The sequence below is a fragment of the Sminthopsis crassicaudata genome, chromosome 1 (assembly GCF_048593235.1).
Source record: "Sminthopsis crassicaudata isolate SCR6 chromosome 1, ASM4859323v1, whole genome shotgun sequence".
In the NCBI taxonomy this organism is placed as follows: Eukaryota; Metazoa; Chordata; class Mammalia; order Dasyuromorphia; family Dasyuridae; genus Sminthopsis; species Sminthopsis crassicaudata.
This window is the reverse complement of record NC_133617.1, coordinates 449,469,387-449,492,477: the sequence shown is the minus strand read 5'-3', so window position 1 is coordinate 449,492,477 and position 23,091 is coordinate 449,469,387. Positions and strand designations below refer to the sequence as shown.

The window sequence follows — 23,091 nt, the reverse complement described above, 5'->3', positions numbered from 1 at the left end:
CCTGCTAAAGGGCAGCATCAATAATGAAGCAGTATCAATATTAAACATATATGCACCAAGTGGTGCAGCATCTAAATTCTTAAAAGAGAAATTAAGAGAGCTGCAATAGGAAACAGATAGCAAAACTATAATAGTGGGAGATCTCAACCTTGCACTCTCAGAATTAGATAAATCAAACCACAAAATAAATAAGAAAGAAGTCAAAGAGGTAAATAGAATACTAGAAAAGTTTGAAATGATCGATCTTTGGCAAAAGCTAAATGGAGACAGAAAGGAATATACTTTCTTCTCAGCAGTTCATGGAACCTATACAAAAATTGATCATATACTAGGGCATAAAAACCTCAAAATCAAATGCAGTAAGGCAGAAATAGTAAATGCATCCTTTTCAGACCATAATGCAATCAAAATAACATTTAATAAAAAGCCAGGGGAAAATAGACCAAAAAATAATTGGAAACTAAATAATCTTATACTAAAGAATGATTGGGTAAAACAGCAAATCATAGACATAATTAATAACTTCACGCAAGAAAATGACAATAATGAGACATCATACCAAAATGTGTGGGATACAGCCAAAGCAGTAATAAAGGGAAGTTTTATATCTCTACAGGCCTACTTGCATAAAATAGAGAAAGAGAGGGCCAACGAATTGGGCTTACAACTCAAATTGCTAGAAAAGGAACAAATTAAAAAACCCCAGACAAACACAAAACTTGAAATTCAAAAAATAAAAGGTGAGATTAATAAAATTGAAAGTAAAAAAACTATTGCATTAATTAATAAAACTAAGAGTTGGTTTTATGAAAAAACCAACAAAATAGACAAACCCTTAGTAAACCTTATTAAAAAAAGGAAAGAAAAAGCAAATTGATAGTCTTGAAAATGAAAAGGGTGAACTCACCACTAATGAAGATGAAATTAGAACAATAGTTAGGAGCTACTTTGCTCAACTTTATGCCGATAAATTAGATAACTTAAATGAAATGGAAGAATACCTTCAAAAATATAGCTTGCCCAGATTAACAGAGGAAGAAGTAAGTAGTCTAAATAGTCCCATCTCAGAAAAAGAAATAGACCAAGCTATTAACCAACTTCCTAAGAAAAAGTCCCCAGGAGCAGATGGATTTACAGGTGAATTCTACCAAACATTTAAAGAACAACTAACTCCAATGCTATGTAAACTATTTGAAAAAATAGGGATTGAAGGAGTCCTACCAAATTCCTTCTATGACACAGACATGGTACTGATACCTAAACCAGGTAGACCGAAAACTGAGAAAGAAAACTATAGACCAATTTCCTTAATGAATATTGATGCTAAAATCTTAAATAAGATATTAGCAAATAGACTTCAGAAAATCATCCCCAGGATAATACACTATGACCAAGTGGGATTTATTCCAGGAATGCAGGGCTGGTTTAATATTAGGAAAACTATTAGTATAATTGACCATATTAATAATCAAATTAATAAAAACCATATGATCATCTCAATAGATGAAGAAAAAGCATTTGATAAAATCCAACATCCATTCCTACTAAAAACACTCGAGAGTATAGGAATAAATGGACTATTCCTTAAAATAATAAGGAGCATATATTTAAAACCTTCAGTAAACATCATATGTAATGGTGATAAACTAGAACCTTTCCCTGTAAGATCAGGAGTGAAACAAGGTTGCCCACTATCACCATTACTATTCAATATAGTACTAGAAACTCTAGCCTCGGCAATAAGAGCCGAGAAAGAGATTCAAGGAATTAGAGTAGGAAATGAAGAAATCAAATTATCACTTTTCACAGATGACATGATGGTATACTTAGAGAACCCCAAAGACTCTGCTAAAAAGCTATTAGAAATAATTCAGAATTTTAGCAAAGTCTCAGGATACAAAATAAATCCACATAAATCCTCAGCATTTTTATATATCACCAACAAAATCCAACAGCAAGAGATACAAAGAGAAATTCCATTCAAAATAACAGTCGATAGTATAAAATATTTGGGAATATATCTACCAAAAGAGAGTCAGGAATTACATGAGCAAAATTACAAAACACTTGCCACAAAAATAAAGTCAGATTTAAATAATTGGAAAGACATTCAGTGTTCTTGGATAGGCCGGGCGAATATAATAAAGATGACAATACTCCCCAAACTAATCTATTTATTTAGTGCTATACCAATCAGACTCCCAAGAAACTATTTTAATGACCTAGAAAAAATAACAACAAAATTCATATGGAAGAATAAAAGGTCAAGAATTGCAAGGGAACTAATGAAAAAAAACTCAGAGGAAGGTGGTCTAAGTGTACCTGATTTAAAGCTATATTATAAAGCAACAGTCACCAAAACCATTTGGTATTGGCTAAGAAATAGACTAGTTGATCAGTGGCATAGGTTAGGTTCACAGGGCAAGATAGTGAATAAAAATAGCAATCTAATCTTTGACAAACCCAAAGATCCCAAAGTTTGGGATAAGAATTCATTATTTGACAAAAACTGCTGGGAAAACTGGAAATTAGTATGGCAGAAACTAGGCATGGACCCACATTTAACACCACATACTAAGATTAGATCAAAATGGGTCCAAGATTTAGGCATAAAGAACGAAATCATAAATAAATTGGAGGAACATGGGATGGTGTACCTCTCAGACTTGTGGAGGAGGAAGGAATTTTTGTCCAAGGGAGAACTAGAGACCATTATTGATCACAAAATAGAAAATTTTGATTACACCAAATTAAATAGTTTCTGCACAAACAAAACATTTGCATTAGCAAACAAGATTAGAAGGGAAGTAACAAATTGGGAAAACATTTTTACAGTTAAAGGTTCTGATAAAGGCCTCATCTCCAAAATATACAGAGAATTGACTTTAATTTATAAGAAATCAAGCCATTCTCCAATTGATAAATGGTCAAAGGATATGAACAGACAATTTTCAGATGATGAAATTAAAACTATTTCCACTCATATGAAAGAGTGTTCCAAATCACTATTGATCAGAGAAATGCAAATTAAGACAACTCTGAGGTATCATTACACACCTGTCAGATTGGCTAAGATGACAGGAACAAATAACGATGAATGTTGGAGGGGCTCTGTGAAATCTGGGACACTGATGCATTGTTGGTGGAGTTGTGAAAGAATCCAATCATTCTGGAGAGCAATCTGGAATTATGCCCAAAAAGTTATCAAAATGTGCATACCCTTTGACCCAGCCATACTACTACTGGGCTTATACCCCAAGGAACTACTAAAGAAGGGAAAGGGACCTGTATGTGCCAAAATGTTTGTGGCAGCCCTTTTCATAGTGGCTAGAAGCTGGAAGATGAATGGATGTCCATCAATTGGAGAATGGTTGGGTAAACTATGGTATATGAATGTTATGGAATGTTATTGTTCTATAAGAAATGACCAACAGGAGAAATACAGAGAGGCTTGAAGAGACTTACATCAACTGATGCTGAGTGAAACGAGCAGAACCAGAAGATCATTATACACTTCAACAATGATACTGTATGAGGATGTATGCTGATGGAAGTGGATTTCTTCAACATAGAGAAGAGCTAATCCAATTCCAATTGATTAATGATGGGACAGAATCAGCTACATCCAGAAAAGGAACACTGGGAAATGAGTGTAAACTGTTATTTTTACCTTCTGAATCCAATTCTTCCTGTGCAACAAAAAATTCAGTTCTACACACATATATTGTATCTAGAATATACTGTAATATATTTAACATATATAAGATGCTTGCCATCTGGGGTAGGGGGTTGGGGGAGGAAGGGAAAAATCTGAATAGAAGTAAGTGCAAGGGATAATGTTGTAAAAAATTACCCATGCATATGTACTGTCAAAAAATGTTATAATTTTAAAATAAAATAAAAAAAAAAAAGAAAAAAAGAAAACCTCCTGTCAATTGCTACTTACTTGTCTCCAGTAAAAGCCCCAACTGCATTTGGACTTTTTACAGATCTCCTTCCCCGAATAACAATACTTTGCTAAAAGACGTCTTGGATCCTCCCTTATTTGTACCTGGCACTCCTCTTGTAGTCTTCCTGTTGACTAAAGCCTAAAAATTTCAGTAAATAAAGACCTCTCAACTTATACTAATTACTAGACTCAGGGTTTGGTTTGTTAAGCTTTTATGTGTTTTTTTTTTTTCAATTTATTAAAGCTTTTTATTTTCAAAATACATGCATAGATAATTTTCAAGTCACTCTTGCAAAATCTTATATTCCAAATTTTTTTCTCCCTTCTCCTCACACCGTCCCCAAGAAGCAAATAATCCAGTATATGTAAAACATGTGCAATTCTTCTATACATATTTCCACAATTATCATGCTGTACAAGAAAAATCAGATCAAAAAGGAAAAAAAAATGAGAAAGAAAACAAAATGCAAGCAAACAACAACCAAAGTGAAAAGACTATGTTGTGATCCACACTCAGTCCCCACAGTGCTCTCTCTTGGGTGCAGATGGAAGACCACTGGAAATGGCCTGAATCACCTCACTGTTGAAAAGAGTCAAGTTCATCTGAGTTGATCATCGTATAATTTTGCTGTTGCTGTGTGAAGACCAAGTTAGCACGCTGGATGCCTTAGAATCAGCCAGAGTCAGGATAAGTAAAAGTCCTTGGTCTTTATTCTTGGTCTTTAGGGGTAGAAGTGAATTGAATGGACACAGGATTTCCATGACCTCCCTTCTCCTCTACCGCCAAAGTGCCTCTGGCTTGTCTTACTCCACCCCCTAATCCCTCCCACAATTCTCTGTAGACACCAAAAGATCAAGCCAGCACAGAATAGTGGGAAGGGCCATTTTCTAAGCATAAGTTAATAGAGTATTGTCCAATGGGCAATTAGCCTTAAGTGCTCGGTTGTCTGACCCCAGTGCATCAACTCAGAGTTTCAGCCCTTTACATTGCTGTGTACAATATTCTCCTGATTCTATTCACTTCACTTAGCATTAGTTTATGTAAGTTTCTCCAAGCCTCTCTGAAATCAGCCTGCTGATCATTTCTTATGGAATAATAATATTTCATAACATTCATATACCATAACTTATTCAGCCATTCTCCAACTGATGGACATCCACTCAATGTCCAGTTTCTTGTCATTACAAAAAGAGCTGCTACAAACATTTTTGCATAATGAAGTTTTTGCACTAAATGATCTCTGTTCAAATCAATTCAGTAATCATTTATAGTTTATTATTTGCCATATAGTATGCTAGACTGTGGGACTACAAAGACAAAAAGAAAGAAATTCTTGTCTCAAGGAGCTCACATTCTCTTGTGCACTTTTTCCACATTCCATGATCCTCTCAATTCACAAAAATATGAAGAAAGGCTTTTTGATCTGCTTGTAGGAAAGCTAAATTGTGGGCAAAAGTCTTGATAAATATGGTAACTATTTGTTGGTCCTTAATGGATATTAAGGTGCTCTCTAGCTAGCATCCTATCTTTCTGTTATAATATCTGGGTTTCAGTCACTGGGTCCCAGGATTTTGATAAGTGAATCTTGCCTTATCTTGTTGGGGACTAGCACCTTCCACTCCTATTCTATGCTACTTTCTGGCCATCACTAAATCATATCTTGGTGCATCTTGCTCCAACTATAACTTCGAACTTCTGTTCCTAGTTCTTCAGACTCTTCATACATGAGTTTTTGCCTACCCTAGTCTCCTTTCTATTTTATACATTGACTTCTCCATTAGAAAATAATCTCCTTGGAGGGAGGATTGTCTTGATTGCTTATAATTGTGCCTCCAGAACCTAGCACAGTACCTGGAAGGAATATTGTAAACACTTAATAAATGATCCATGTATCTTTCTATCCATCTAGCTGTTATCTATATACTGTTAAAATATGCTATAAAGATAAAAAAGGAATGGCACAGTATGAAGTAAGTTGGTTTATTTATGGTTCTTGCAAGGAACTGGCAATCCACTCAGATTTAGGCAGAGGAATGAGCCTTTTATTTCCTGTTCTTAAGTACAAGGTTCCTCCCTGTCACCCCAATTAGCTGGGGATGACAAAAATGGACTCCTTGGTCTTCCCATTGCATGTTCCTCTTTGACATGTTCCCCCTCCCTCATCATACAACCCATGTTCAAAAATGGCAAAAAAAAAACTCCTCTTTTGGGGAGAAGTTAATACTAATTAACTCATTAAGCATATGTACTTAGTGCTTGCAGTTACCTCCCCCTACTTCTTGTTTTGACATGATTTTTTATCAATTTGTCAGTTCAGCAGCTCAATATCTTGTTTTGTACAACTAAGTCAACTGATGTAACCATAATAAATTCAAAGTGAATAGTGACCCCAAAAAAATTATACCAGTAAAATATTGGAAGAGAATCAGATCTTTCACAACTATAGTTAGAGAATTAATTTTTAAAAATTAATTTTATAATTATAACATTTTTGACAGTGCATATGCATAGGTAATTTTTTTTTACAACATTATCCCTTGTACTCCATTCTGTCCGAATTTTTCCCCTCCTTCCCTCCATCCCCTCCACTAGTTGGCAGGCATTCCCATACATATTAAATATCATATAGTATATCCTAGGTACAATATATATGTGCAGAACCGAATTTTGTTGTTGTTGTTGTTGCAAAGGAAGAATTGTATTTCGAAGGTAAAAAATAATCTGGGAAGAAAAACAAAAAAAAAATGCTCACAGTTTACACTCATTTCCCAGTGTTCCTTTTCTGGGTGTAGCTGATTCTATCCATCATTGATCAATTGGAATTGGATTAGCTCTTCTCTATGTTGAAGATATCCGCTTCCATCAGAATACATCCTCATACAGTATCATTGTTGAAGTGTATATTGATCTCCTGGTTCTGCTCATTTCACTCAGCATCAGTTCATGTAAGTCTGTCCAAGCCTCTCTGTATTCATCTTGCTGGTCATTTCTTACAGAACAATAATATTCCATGACATTCATATACCATAATTTACCCAACCATTCTCCAATTGATGGACATCCATTCATCTTCCAGCTTCTAGCCACTACGAAAAGGGCTGCCACAAACATTTTGGCACATACAGGTCCCTTTCCTTTATTTAGTATTTCCTTGGGATATAAGCCCAGTAGTAGCACTGCTGGGTCAAAGAGTATGCACATTTTGATAACTTTTGGGGCATAATTCCAGATTGCTCTCCAGAATGGTTGGATTCTTTCACAACTCCACCAACAATGCATCAGTGTCCCAGTTTTTCCACATCCCCTCCAACATTCATCATTATTTGTTCCTGTCATCTTAGCCAATCTGACAGGTGTGTAGTGGTATCTCAGAGTTGTCTTAATTTGCATTTCTCTGATCAATAGTGATTTGGAACACTCTTTCATATGAGTGGAAATAGTTTTAATTTCATCATCTGAAAATTGTCTGTTCATATCCTTTGACCATTTATCAATTGGAGAATGGCTTGATTTCTTATAAATTAAAGTCAATTCTCTGTATATTTTGGAGATGAGGCCTTTATCAGAACCTTTAACTGTAAAAATGTTTTCCCAATTTGTTACTTCCCTTCTAATCTTGTTTGCATTAGTTTTGTTTGTGCAAAAACTTTTTTAATTTGATGTAATCAAAATTTTCTGTTTTGTGATCAATAATGATTGACAGGCCTCATATCCCAAGGATATAAAGACTTTCCCCTCAAGGAATAGGTGGATGAGAACAATTTGTTCCATTGGTCATGAAGGTGGCTGAAGCAGGAGCTGTGGAGCATTTTCATCTTGATCAGTCTGTGCTGATTTTTTTCTTATCATTGGGCTTTGATGATATTGGAAGATAGTGAGGCTCAAATATTTGTGCAATTCTGTCTAACTTAAATTCAATTTATATGTAAATGAAGATATTACTTTTGTGATATCATTAGTCTTCTTTGAAAACAACAACAATAATGGATTGAAAGAGGAAAAACCCTTGTATCAAACATATCTAATAACAATTTGATATCCCAAAAATGTTTAAGCCTAAAAGTCACTTCCCAATTGATAAATTGCAAAAAGATATCAATCAACAATCCTCATAAAAGAATTCAAAATTATTTGTAATCATATTTTTTTAAATGCCCCAGAGCATTAATAAGAGAAAGGAACATCAAAATACTTCTGAACAAATTGATAAATATGTCCAAGGATGGAAATAATGTTGGAGCCATTGTGTAAAGATGGAGATGTATTATGAGTTGCTCCAACCTCATTTTATAGATAACAAAACTAAAATTATTAACAAAGTTTAAAAATTTCTACTCAGTAAAAGGTTAGAGATATAGATAGAAATAATTCAAATTGAAATCTCAAGAGGCTTACAACACAATGTGAAGCAAAAGATATGTAAACAATTGATTGTAATACAAAGAAAGATGTGATATATGGAAAGTATTATAAGAAATTTCATGACAGATCATTTTCATCTAGAGACATGGGGAAAGGCCAAAGCAGGCTTCATTCAGGAAGTAACTTGAAGTAGAGTTTTGAAGGAAGGAAATTTATAAGCAAGCAAAGATGGAGGAGAGAGGGCCTCATAGGATAGAATTTGAAGGAAGAACATAAAATTAGAACTTGAAGGAATGTTAGAGAACATGAAGTTTAATACCTTTATTTTATAGATGAGGAAAGTGGCTCCTAAAAAGATTAAATTACTTGCCCAGGGTCACAAAACTAGTTAGTTGTTAAGGACCATGCCTAAGTGAAGGGACAGGTCGATTCTCTGAGAACCTCCACAGCTGTGGATCATAACATCTGAAGGAGTTTTAAAGCAGCCTTTACTGACACAGGTGTTGCTTTGTGGACTAGGAATGAAATAAATTAGAGGCAAAGGGAAGAGGAGAGAGGTTAGACAATTCAACAGCCTCTCAGTAGGGAGCTCAGACAACAATAACTGCTTTTCAGTCTCCTGGTATCATCATCATCATCCGAGCACATGAAGAGATTTATTCTACAGGTCTGAGTTACATCTCCAGCAGCCACTGGCAGGTGGCTCCCATATCACAACAGTCAGTGCTCAAAACAATTTGAATCTGGGCTTTCCCATTCACTACACCATGTGACCCATCCACTATACTAAGCTAATGTTTGACATTCACCTGATATAGTCTGGACCTGTGGACCTCAGTTCTCAGCAGACCATTTTGATGTAATGATCTGATTTTACAGTTTTCAGTCTCCCCATCCCTATTCTGTTCTCCATACTAGCAAAAACAACAACAACAACAACAACAACAACAACAACAACAACAAAAACAACCAAACCATAGATGCCCCAGAGCTCAACTTCTCATACAACTATCTAAAGTCTTTTGAAAAGTATAATGGATAAGCAAAACTTGGATTCCAATTTGACCACATACACTGATTAGCTTCATGATGACTTGTATCTTGTCACTTTGTCTGTTTCCTCATCTTTAAAATAAGGTCAAAGGACTAGATGCCCTCATTACCAGACTAAATCTAGAATATGTTTTTCAAGTTTGAGTAAAAAGGTTTAAATTGGAGAATGTCTAGAAGAAGACATTCAAGATTGTTGGAAGGAAGGAAACAAGCATTAAGCATTTGTTTAATATTTAATTAACAAATTAAGCATTTGCTATGTGTCTGGCACTGAGATAAACATTTTACAAATATTATTTCATTCGATTCTTACAACAACACAAGCAGATAGGTGCTATTATTACCATTTTGCAGTTGAGAAAACTGAGCCAGAGCCAGAGTATAAATTCGCGCTCAGGGTCACACAACTAGTAAGTATCTGAAACTGAATTTGAATTCAGGTTTTCTTGATTCCAGCTGATTATCCATTTTACTATCTAACTGGCTTCATAGTGAAGGATGATGAAGGGCTTAAGTTCATGTCACATGGTTGACAATACGAATCAGGTATATTGGGAGTTACTTTGCAGGAAAATTCTATATTTTGTTTTAGACATAAGATGACCAAAAATAATTTTATTAATTGATGTTTATTCTAGATCTAAGCAGTTTTTCTTTTTAAAGAAATGTCCAGACATAACTTTCCCATTCCCTCACAATTCTCTGACACAAGTATTTGGAAGTCAGAAATTTATAGACTTCTTGAACACATTTTTGGGGCACAACTTCTGTTTTTGGTTATTAAATATTTACCACCACACCCTAAATTCAATCCTTCTTTGACCACTCCCTTTAAGGTTGTCCTTTCTAATTGATGAGCAAAAGATATTTCTTCAGTAACTGAAGTAATCCAAGAAACTTTCTTTAGATCATTACCCTAATCTCTTCAGAGTTTAGGAAAAGAGGGTATACTTTTAGGTGGGTCAATCAAAGGCCTCTTGACCTTGTCAAATGCCCTAATTATTTTTGGGGGGGAGCCCTTCCTGGACATCAGTCCAGAAGAGAGGAGAAAAGGAAAAGTTTTGAGTTAAAGCATAGGCTACAGACCAGTATACCTTTTTAATGTTTTCTTTTTTGATTTCTTAAAATTTTTTTCAAGTAACAAGCATTTGTTTTCTCTCCTTCCTCTTCCCTCCAATGAAAATAAAAATAAAAACAAAAATCTTGTAGCAAATATTCACTCAAACAAAACAAATTCCCACATTAGTCATATCAGTTATATCCATGGCTTATTCTACATCTTGAGTTCCTCACTTTTAATCCATTAATTAGCTCTGTCAGGAGATGGGTAGCATGCTTCCCTGGGCAACTAGATGGCTTCGTGGAGAGACTGCTAGGCTTAAAGTCAGGAGACTCAATTTTGTGAGTTCAAATCTGACATCAGACATTTATTAGCTGTGTGATTCTGGGGAAGTCACTTAGCCCTATTTGCCTCAGTTTCTTCATCTGTAAAATAGACTAGAGAAGGAAATAGCAAACCATTCCAACATCTAAGAAAATTCCAAATGGCATCACAAAGAATCAGATATGACTGATATGACAATAGTATGCTTTTTCATTAGGCTTCTGGAATTGTGGTTGGTCAATTCATTGATGACTTAAGAACTTAAATCTTTCAAAGTTTTTTGTCTTATACTGTTAATGCATGAATTATTCTCTTGGCTTTGGTCACTTCACTCTCCATCAGTTCATAACAAGTTTTGCCAGGTTTCTCTGAAATCATCCCTTTTATCATTTTTTTTATGATACAATAATATTACATTACATTTCTTAGTATTTCCAAAAAGGAGACCAGAACTTCTACATTACAAAGTGACAGATTTAAATTTTTAATCAGAGCAATCTCTCTACAATTAGAGCAGCTCATAAGAGGAAGTGACTACTGGGAGAGGTAGTGAGTTCTTTGAAATTTTATCAACATGTATGTGTTGGATTAAATGGCAACTAGGGTTTTTTTGTACTCTCAAATAATGAGTGGCCTCTAAGGCCCCTCTAGTTCTAAATCTGTGATTTGATGCACAGAGCTTTTAATTTTTTTTCAAAAGTATTTTATTTTTCCAAATATATATAAATATTTCAACATTCTTTTTTTTTTTAATTTTGTATTCCAAATTTTTTCCCTCTGTCCTTCACCTCTCAAGATAGCAAACAATCAAATACAGGTTAAATATGTAAAATTCTTTAAAATATATTTCCATATTTGTGTTCAAGAAAAATCAGATCAAAAGGGAGAAAATACACAAGAAAGAAAAAAACACAAGGAAACAAACAAACAAAAAAGGTGAAAATGCTATGTTTTATCTCCATAGTTCTCTCTCTGGATGCAGATGGCACTTTCCATTGGAGTTCCATTGGAATTGCCTTGAATCACCTCATTGTTGAGAAAAGCCAAGTCCTTCACAGAATCTTGCAGAACCCCTATTTTAAAAATTAAGATTTTTATTGACCACATTTGTTTTCATCATCATCACTAACATTTATATAGCATTTACTACATGTTGGCTCTTTGCTAAGTACTTTATAATTATTATCTCCTTTGATCCTTAATAACAACCCCAGGAGGTAGGTGCCATTACTGTACCATATACAGCTGAGGAAACCAAGGCCAACTGAGGCTACACAGCTAGTGTAGAGCAGATTTTAATTCAGTTCTCTTGATTCCATTTCTGGCATTTTATCCACTGTCTACCAAGTCATTTCCTTACTACTCCCCCCCAAAAAAACCCCACCTCTTAATGAGCCTTCTCTTGAAACAAAGAACAGTTAAACAAAACAAAGTGAAACAGCAAATATATATAACAGCATATGCAATGTTCTGCACCCATAAGCTCTCCAAAGAAAAGGAAGGAGAGGCATTTATTTCTCTAATTTCCAGGACCAAGATTGATCATTACAATTATACAATGTTCAGTGCTGCTTTAGTATTCTTTTCAATAATATTATTGTAATTATTGTGTTCCATGTTCTCTTGGCTCTGTTTACTTCTCTTTCAGTTCATACGTGTCTTCTACATTTCTCTTAGTCCTCATATTCATAATTTTTTTGTAGTGTAATAATATTCTATTACTTCAACATGGTTCAATTTGGCCATTTCCTAATGATCAGATACTTATTTTCTCTCCTTTTTTTTCCCTTGCTAACATAAAGAATATTGTAGCACCTCTATTTCTGAGGACTTGGGAAGGCCAAGCTTCTGACATTTTTAAACCATTGTGAACTCTAGTCCATTCAGTATTTTGCTAGTAAATCTTACTTCAACCTTGCCTCTTATCTCCTGATTCCCTTATGCTGGAAGGACAGTTTTTTTCTTCATCTTGATGCTCACTAATACCTCTCTCAGGGGATAAAAAACAGCCTCCAGGGATGTTATAAAGTCCAAAATAAAAAAGCATCACCCTTTCATGAGACTGTGTTTATTGAAATATTGGTGCAATTAATTCTTGGAAGAAAGTTAAATTTTTCTTTTTTTTTTTCCAGGAAGGGCTACAAGTGTTAGGAAATGAATGAGACAGCTCTGTAGTCAGATTGGATTCTATAGAATCACAATGCTGGGGCCGAATCATGGAAAGGTAATCCAGACAAGTGTCATACATAGGCCTCTCTTATGTCCTCTCCTAGGATAGAAGATGGTGAAATAGCTTTTAATAGGACAAGAAAATAAATATACAAGGAACCTAGAAGAAATGAGATTTTCATACTTTTTTCGCATACTTTTAAGCACCCTCCCACCATAGCCCAGCAGACCCCTTTAATCTACAATCTGCCAGACATCTATATTGGACCATTCCTCTGCCATGACTACTCAGAGACTTCTCAAAGTAAAAAGCACAAAAGTGGTTGTTTATTAAATTTTCATGAGAAAGAGCAGTTCCACCGTGAGGAGAGAAAGAGAAAGCTCATGGTAGAAGGGCTAAAGAAGTAGTAAAGAAACATAGCTTTTATACAAGAGATTACATCACAAGTAAGAGAGCATTGAGAAATAGATACCAAAGGCAACACTGAACAAAGACAAACATCATCATCTCTGGTTGAGTAAATGTATCTAAAGTTTAAGTAAATATTGGCTAGCACACACCATACTTATGTAGGTCACAGAGACATAGAAATAATAATAAATACAGAAAAAAGAATTTAACCATTCCTGTAAGTTCTTCACTTTATCATAACTCCATTCCACACAGCTCCCCCTTCTAATATATAAATGATTTTTATCATATTTCTATGAAGAACTTACATATTGTTCAAAATCAGTTAACAAGTTTATATATTGCTTATCGAGTTCATTATCATCAGAATCATCCCCTTCTAATATATTCCAGCCTTTTTTTCTGGAGAATCATCATTCTAATAGTACCTTCTGGATGCAATATTTTCGATAAAGACCGTTGGACTATTCTGGTTACTAAAATAATTATACAAGATAAACATAATGGCAACAGTATAATGCCACTGATTGCAATTAGTCCATACCATAAAAGTTGTTTCCACCAGCTACCATTAAACCAGGACTACCAACTATTATTAGAGAAAGGGGATTTCCACACCTGTACAGGCATGTGAACTATTCTTCAAATAGCTTTGGTAATTTCTTGTACCACTTGTCCATTATCATTAATTTGCATACAGCAAATGGACAGATTCAATTTTCCACAAACCCCCCCTTCCTCTGCTAACAAATAATCTAAAACTAATCAATGCTGTAAAACAGCCTCTCGTGTTTGAGTGGCTTGATCAGCTAGTAGATCAAGAGCCTGAGCACTTTGGTTAGTTGTTATTTCTAGGACTGTCTGTAGTCTAATTAGTTTGTTCAATACATATATTGGTATCCTATATCCCCAACTTTCATCCTGAGCCCATGTGGCTGGCCCATATTCTCTGATAATTCTTTCTGGGAGCCATGTATCTCTCCACCCATAAGCATTGCCTGTTTGAGTCAAAGAAGTGTCTATACTAGTTAGGGAATGATCTAAGCCTCGTTCTTCTCTCCTCAGATTATCATATAGTCGTATTCCTAGTTGTTTGTCACTATCTTGTGGGAGAAAAAAAAAAAAAACTTGGGTCTTATTGTACCTATATAACAATTCCCAGTCCATTTCCTTGGAAGGTAGGTGTAAGCCGTTCAACCACAAATCCAGTAGTGTTCTCTTTTTTTTTCTCATGCCAAAATATAAAAATTCCTGTTGAGGGTGGGAAATATTTGACATCCCATGGGCCTAGTGGCTCCCCTTCGATAGTTTTGGAGTTACGCCTCCAAAATTGTTTTTCAGATATCCAAGTACAATTACAATCATTTTCCCCGGTAAAATCCACATTACTCCAGAAGTTACTAAACATTCTTCTAATAGTACTGTTTCCTCTTTCTCACTTCTATCCCATTATAGTACTAGCAGTACCTGATTTTGTACTATTTAACCTTAAGCATTTCCATAAATCTCGGGGTGTTTGACAAGTTGGTCTCTTTCTAAATTCTTTCAAGCATTCTTCATTACCCTCTATTGCATGTTGATGAGTGCATTTAAGCACTGACTCATCATCACAAACAATATTTGTTTTATTCTATCTATTTTTATATTTACTACAGTCTATGATACCTTTTCTGTCAATGAGTTTTTAAAAGTCCATTCACATTTTCTCTCTCCCATCCATGACCCTGTGCCTGTTTGATTTGAACAGTGCCCTCCTGGGACAGCATTAGTTAGTTTCCACTGGTGTTCCTCTTGATCTGACCAGAATCCAGTACCATTATGTACAACTGATCTATTACTCAATATCCAAGCTGGAACTAAAGGGACAGGTAACCAGAGCCATTGTGTGAGTTGTTCAGGCCCCCCACATATCCAGCAATTTTTGAGATAAAATATATCAGCAATAATCTGAATCAAGTTCTGGAAGCTATTGCCTTCCCTCAGTAAAAGATTAGGGATTGTGTCTACAAGGGACAGTATCATACATAGGGATATAAGACACAATCACCTTCTGTGTGTGTCTTGTTTGGTCCCCATTCTACCGATTAATAGGTCAAATTTCTGAGTTGAAGTAACACTGTCTGACAGAAAGTGATATCAAGCACTGTCAAAAAAAAAAAAAGCCCAAATAAATACTCTAGATCAATATTATCAAGATTTTACATGCACAATTCATCAGTTCCTCTATAATGCTTGCTTTAACTGGTCCTTTGGATTCAGCTTCGAGGTCCACACCCTTGGAGTGTCAACTGGTCCTTTAATTCCTGGTATGATGAGTCCATCCTCTCTCTTTGGTACGGACTGCTGTGTCTGATGTTAGGCTGACCTGGAATGGTCCTTCCCGAGTTGGTGTCAGCTTATCAGGACCCAGTCTCCAGGCTGGAATTAATGCACTGCAAACCCTAAGGGAGGAGTCTGAGCAATAATCCCTTCCAATTGTAAAATTTTCAAGTGTTGCAATAAAGATATCTTTAGTTTCAAATATTGGGACTAGGGAAGGATTTTGCATTTCCCTAGGGTATGGGTGACCATACAATAACTCATAAGATAATAACCCCACATCCCTTCAAGGTTTTGTTCTAATTCTTAACAAAGCAAGGGGAAGGCATTTAGTCCAGGGCAATTGTGTCTCTAATGTCAATTTGGTTAATTGCTGTTTAATTTCCTGATTCATCCTTTCCATTTTGCCTGATGAGGGTGAATGCCAGGAGGTATGTAAATCCCAAAATATTTCTAAAGCTTGGGCTGTAGATTGGAGGACTCTGGCTGGAAAATGAATGCCTTGATCCAAATCTATTCGCTCTTCCAGCCCATACCTTGGAATAATGTGTTCAAGAAATATTTTTACAACTATTGAAACTGTTGCCCAAGCAAGGGGAAAGGCCTCCACACATTAGGTCAGATGGTCCACTATGACCAACAAGTATTTGAGACGACCAACAAGTATTTGAGACGCCCCACAGATGGCAGTTCAGTGAAGTCTTGTATGCTTTGAAAAGGCCTGATACCAGGGGATCTTCCCCCTTTTCAGTCTTATCATTGGGCTGCTCTATTCGTCCTTTGGCAAACAAGACAACTACTGACAAGCTGCCATGTTACACAAGTACAGGCCAGGTGCTACAAATTTGGTTAGTACTGCATCACATAAGTTCTGGATACCCCAAAGACTGCCTTGATGTAAATATTGGAGTACATGTCTCCTACCTGCTGTGGTCAGTACCTCTCTGCCATGAGGTAGGAACCAATGCCCCTCTTTATCCTCCTTTTCTTCTGGGGTAAGGGAAGGTGGAGGCAATTGAGGTGGAAATGCTGGAATTAGTACCATCATTTCCTCTGTACTTACAGCTTACTCTTCTCCAGACCATTTTGCTTCCTCATCTACAAGGTGGTTTCCCCTAGCCTCAAATGAGTTTATTCTTTGATGTCCTTGCATGTGAATCACTGCATAAGATTAGTTAGAATTTCAGTGACCAATACCCTGTGTGCCAATCCCTTCCCTTTGCTATTTACTTATTTACTTTATTTTTCCAAATATATGAACAATTCCCCAGGCAGTCCGTGTATACCATTCCATTCTTTCCCTCAAGTAATTTCAAGACTTGATTTAATGCATACAATTCACAAGTTTGAGCTGACCACTCTTTTGGCAAGGATCCAGCTTGAACCAGAGTCAAGTTTTCCCCATTAACAATAGCATATCCATTTTGCCTTTTCCCATTAACTACTTGTGAGGATCCATCTATGAACCATTGAGCATCTTTTAACAAAGGTACCTCCTGCAAATCCTCCCTAACCTTAGTTTGATAATCAATTACATTTAGACAATCATGTTCAAGGTTCACATGTTCCCCAGGGGAAGAGGATAAGAACATAGCTGGGTTAAGGTTATGGTCTAGTAAAAGTACCAAATCATCTTTTTCTAATAAAATTGCTTCATACTTTAAAATCCTTGAATCAGTTAGCCACCTCCTGGCCCTTTGATTTAGAATTGATCGAACTTGGTGCTAGAACACTCACTATTAAACTACCCCCAAAGGTTAATTTCCCACTTTCCTCTACCAAAAGTGTTGTGGCTGCTACTGCCTGGATACAAGTAAGCCATCCCTTTGCCACTGGGTCTAACATTTTTGACAGAAAGGCCACAGGGTGTCATTGTCCTCCCCCTTACCTGTGCTAATACTCCCAAAGCCACCCCATTTACATATTTACATATAAATGAAAAGGCTTTTCTAATGATGGTAAAAGTAATATGGGGGCTGATATTAATGCCTGCTTAAGTTGTTCAAAATTTCATTCTCCTTCTGAGTCCCATTGTACTATATTGGGCTTCTCTACTAACAAAAGAATATATAATGGCTTAGTTAATAGTGCATATCCATCAATCCAAGTTCTATAATACCCCACTAATCCCAAAAATTTCCGGAGGGCCTTCTTTGTCCTGGGTTTGGTAATTTGAAGAATCCCTTCCACACGTACAGGGTCTAATTTCTTTTTCCCTTCACTTATAAAATGACCTAAATATTTTACTTCATGTTCCACAAACTGTAGTTTATCCTGGGAAACTCTTAATCCCTGTGCTCCTAGATAATTTAACAAACTAATAGTGACTTGGGTGACATCACTCTTTTTCTGTCCTGCCAAAAGAAGATCATCTACATATTGTAAAACTTTTACTCCTTTAATTGGATTCTCAAAATTTCCAATTATTCCTTCCAATATTTGTCCAAATAAATTGGGGGACTCTGTGTATACCTGTGGTAATACACAGCATCAATATTGCTGTTTTCTCCCTGTATCTGGGATCTTCCCATTCAATGAAAAAATATTTCAATTTTCTTCAGATAAGGGGCAACTTCAAAAGGCATCTATTACCCTAAACCATGCACTAGCCTCTGGAATTCTTCCCAGGATCATATAAGGATCTGGTATGACTGGATGAGATGGCAATAATATTTTATTTATTTCTCTCAAATCCTGGACCATTCTATATGTCCCATCTTATTTACTTACAGAAAGAATGGGGGTGTTAAATGGTGAAATGCAAGGTTCAATTAGTCCTGTTTTCAGCAATCTCCCAATTACCAGTTTCAGTCCTTTTTCCCCTTCATTTGTAATTGGATATTATCGGATCCTAACTATGGCATGTGGGTCCTTTAAGGTTACTTGTATTGGAGGAATAGACAACATAGCTGGATTCTCGGGACTTTGCCCAAACCTCAGAATTAATCTTTTGTTTGTCTACTTCCCTCATCACAAAAGTTCATACTGGAACTGGCAGGGGACCCTGAGGCACAAGACCAATTGAAAGCTTTATTATCAAATCTCTCCCTAACAAGTTTACTTTGGCACCAGGAGCCACTAAGCTTTGTCCAAGCACTTCAACTCCCTCATATTCTATAGTTAATACTTCAGTCCTGGGTACTGAGAAAGTTTCTCCCTTAACTCCGGAAATCATCATATGTTTTGATGATAATTTTTCCCCTGCTGGTATTCGTGTCACAGAGGTTTGGGTTGTACTTGAATCAACTAAAAAAAAAAAAAAAAAAAAAAAAATTTTTTTCCTTTTTAGATCCCACCTTCAAATTTATCAAGGGCTCTAGGTGGGGTCCCCCTTCGAGCCCCTGACATCCCTAGTCCTAGCAGGACAATATCCACTCCTCTTCAATTTTCTGCAGGCATCTCTTGGAGAAGTGACCTGGTTACCCACAAACCCAACAAGTCATATCAACTCTCTTCCTTCCACTCCTCTCACTTCTTTCCTGAGGAGACTTTCTTGCAATCCCCCTTACCTCTTTCTCCTTATTAGCATTCTGGTGTGTTGTCTGCAGCAACATCTTAATCCTCTTATCTCTTTGTTTTTCTTTCTCCTCATCCCTTCTTACATACACCTTGGTAGCTTCTTCCAGAAGAGTTCTTAAAGAGGACTGCATCCATCCCTCAATCTTTTGGATTTTCTTATTAATATCTAGCCAGGAATTTAATACAAACTGTACTTTCAATATCTGCTCATTCTCTGGGCTATCTGGGTTGGCCCCTGAATACTTCCTCATTCCTTCTCTGAGTCTTTCTAAATACTGAGTTGGTGATTCATACTTTTCCTGAACAATAGTCAATGCTTTGTTTATATTTTGTCTCTTCAGGAAGGCATCCCATATTCTTACAATTATTAGCTCCCTTAAGTCCTGCATATTTTGCCTATGAGCCTGATTATTGTTATCCCATCCTGGGTCATTCACTGGATATTTCTGCTCTGCTGGGACTGCTCTCTCATTCAGGGGTGGGTTCCTCCTTTCCCATTCCCGCATAGCCTGTGCTCAAATTGAACACCTCTCCTCAGGAGTGAATAATATGGATAAGATATGCATAAATTCTGACCAAGTATATAAGCTGGGACCTAAACATTGTGATTCATGAATATTGTTTGTGTTTCTTTCTTTTTTTTTTTTTTTTTTTTTTTTTGAGGCTGGGGTTAAGTGACTTGCCCAGGGTCACACAGCTAGGAAGTGTAAAGTGAGACCAGATTTGAACTCGGGTCCTCCTGAATTCAAGGCTGGTGCTCTATCCACTGCACCACCTAGCTGCCCAGGAACCTAAAAATTGATCCAATTGTCTGAATGCCCCAACCGAAACTTCCATGATAGAAGCTAATTCTTTCTTAAATTTTCTAACTTCATTCGCTTATAGAGGTGCATTTACAAATCCAATGCCTCCCTGAGCCCCATCTAAGGGGACCTCTCTAAGTGGATACATATTCTGTACCTCATTAGCTACTGGCCTCAGCTCCTTTTTCTTTCTAAAGGGGAGATTTTGAACATCGTGTCTTAATTGCTCTAATTCCTTTTTTAGATATTTATATGAGTCACTGTGAGTTCTGCCCAAATCCATTACTTCTTCTACAGGAGGGGGAGGAGGAGGCAAAGGATCTTTCTCTAGTGATGCAAGGGGAGGGACTACATAAGGGGATGGAATAGCAGCAAGAGGATCCCACTGTCCAGCTTCAGACTCTAGGTTCTTATCTACTTTCCCCTTTTCCTTATCATGCTTACTCCCTTCCTTTGTTTTGCTTAGAAAAATTCTCATAGTTCTAGTAGCTCCTGGCAGCCAGAGGCTAGCATAAGCCAATTCCTCTGAATTATACGGATCTCTATTATTCACATATATATTCAATTGCTGACATATCCAATCCTCAGCCGAACCATATTATTCCCCCACCAATATTTTGATTACCCCAAACAAAACAGCAATACTTAATCATTAATTTTTTGCTTTCCCTTTATATCTGGGTAACTTATCCCAGTCTTTGAGTTGACTCCCAAGCAAGCTGTTGACTGAAATTCCCTGGCTAACATTCTGACATAAATTTGTGGACTGCTTCTGTCCCATTTTTAAAACCTGGTCTCAACCCAAGTTGTCAGCGGAGGTCCCTTCATTACCCTCACGCTTGGGCAGAGGTCCTACGTTACCCTCACACATACCCGCAGCAACCCGAGAGCTTCCTCAGGAAAAGTCCTTTATCGTTGGGGTTAAAAATCCACACCAAAAATAAATTTAGGAGGGCTAATCCCTCAGGGTCTCCCTTGACCCAGCCAATAGACCCCCAGACTTCCCAAGAGCTTTACCTCAAGAACACGTGTTTCTTTTCAAACTGCCACTGGCCCTTCAGGACTCTATTTCTCCTTTGGTCTTCAATTCTGCTTTTCACTGAGTATCTCTGCCTCAGGTCATTTGTCTGAGAGGGAGGGAGGCTACACACTCAGAGCCAGAGACCACAGAAAAACTAACCATGGGTGTGCCTATCTCTGTTCGGGATGTGTGGCCATCTCCCCCAAAGACTCATCCCGGAAAAGCCCCCAAACTGTGTGGAATAGGACTCCTACCCAAAAATGACTACTCAGAGACTTCTCAAAGTAAAAAGCACAAAAGTGGTTGTTTATTAAATTCTCATGAGAAAGAACAGTTCCACCGTGAGGAGAGAAAGAGAGAAAGCTCATGGTAGTAGGGCTAAAGAAGTAGTAAAGAAACATCTTTTATACAAGAGATTACATCACAAGTAAGAGAGCATTGAGAAATAGATACCAAAGGCAAATTAGAACAGAACATTTTCAGTTTCCCTGATTCTGAGAGGAAGCATCCATCAGACCTTCAAACATCAGATTGCTGAGCTGACGGCATTTAATAATCTAAGTATTGTAACACTGAACAAGGACAAACATCATCATTCTGGTTGAGTAAATGTATCTAAAGTTGAAGTAAATATTGACTAGCACACACCATACTTATGTAGGTGGCAGAGACATAGAAATAATAATAAATACAGAAAAAATAATCTAACCATTCCTAAGTTCTTCACTTTATCATAACTCCATTCCACACACTTCTATTCAAATAATAACTATATGCTCATGACTCTGAGATACCAACTATTTTCTAGAAGTCCATTCTACATCCTCTCTTATAATAATATGTGATAATTTCCTTTTGACTGACTTCATGTTTAAGGAAGAGTGAAGAGAATAGTAGAGAAAAGAGGAGTAATTATAATATCTCACATTTCTGTACTGCCTGGCAGGTAGAAAAGAATTTTCTTAACAATCTTTACAATATTATCATTCCCATTTTCTAAATGAGGAAACAAGATTATGAAAAGTGAATTAAGTATTTTTCTGTAAGATCATTAGAGCAGAAAGGAAGTCCAAAACTTTAGTTCATAGATAAGGAAACAAGGTTAAATGACTTGGCCAGAGTCCCTTGGCATCTGTGATAGAATTTGAATGCAGTTCTCCAGCACTCCATATCCAGCACTAAACCACATTCTCTGTCAAAGATTGGGAAATGAGCCAGTCCTATGTGATCAATCCATTTTGCTGACCAACATTTCTGCTACCCATTATCATCATCTTTTCAGTCATACAATGTCATACCCTCCAAGTATGCCCATAAGCAATTTGCTACTGAATTGTGTCAATTCTCCCTCTGCTTTTTCATATTAATTCTTTTTTTTTTTAACCGTTCACGTGGCTATTTCCCATTTAATTCATCAACTCTCACTTAAACTACTATAATGACCTCTTAAATGGTCTCCCTTCTTCTGCTTATTTCCTTCTCTGTTGTTAAGGACCCTGCCTAAGTGTGAAGGAATGGGTCAGTTCTTCAAAAGCCCCCACAGCTGTGAATCATAACCCACTTGAAGTAATTGAAAATCAGTCTTTACTGAGACAGATATTCCTTGTGAATTAGGAATGAAATAAATTGGAGGCCAGAGGGAAGAGAATAGAAGTCAAAGAATGCAACTGCCTCTCAGTCTCTTGTATTATTATTGTCCTCTCACATGAAGGGATCTATTCTGTTGGTCAGAATTAGATCCCCAGCAGCCACTAGCAGGTAGCTCCCATAACACTTTATCACCAACCCATCAAAATAATATTCCTAAAATTTACATTTGACCATGTCATTCTCCAACTCAAAAAACTATCAAAGGCTCCTTACTGCCAGAATATATATTTGTTATCCTGGCATTTAAACCCCTCTACAATTTAACTCCAATATACATTTCCAAACTCAGCTTTCTATCTTTCATTTTTGCACATTCACAAAGAATATCTGTCTCCCCTCCCTGGGATGCATTCATCTCTACCACTCAGAATTCTTGTCTTCCTTCTTGACTCAGCTCAGTTGCTGTGTCCTTTGGATAGTTTTTGCTTTAATTCTCAATTGTTAGTTTA

At 36.6% G+C, this 23,091-nt stretch overlaps 1 long non-coding RNA gene across 1 annotated transcript in view; it reads right to left on the bottom strand.

Moving 5' to 3' along the window:
* LOC141550280 (uncharacterized) overlaps positions 1 to 21,075 on the bottom strand; it is a 62,559-nt gene extending 41,484 nt beyond the window's left edge. The window contains exon 1 of the long non-coding RNA XR_012484565.1: positions 20,989 to 21,075. This is a non-coding gene — a long non-coding RNA (uncharacterized LOC141550280). The remainder of the gene's footprint in view (positions 1 to 20,988) is intronic.
* Positions 21,076 to 23,091: the final 2,016 nt, after the last annotated feature.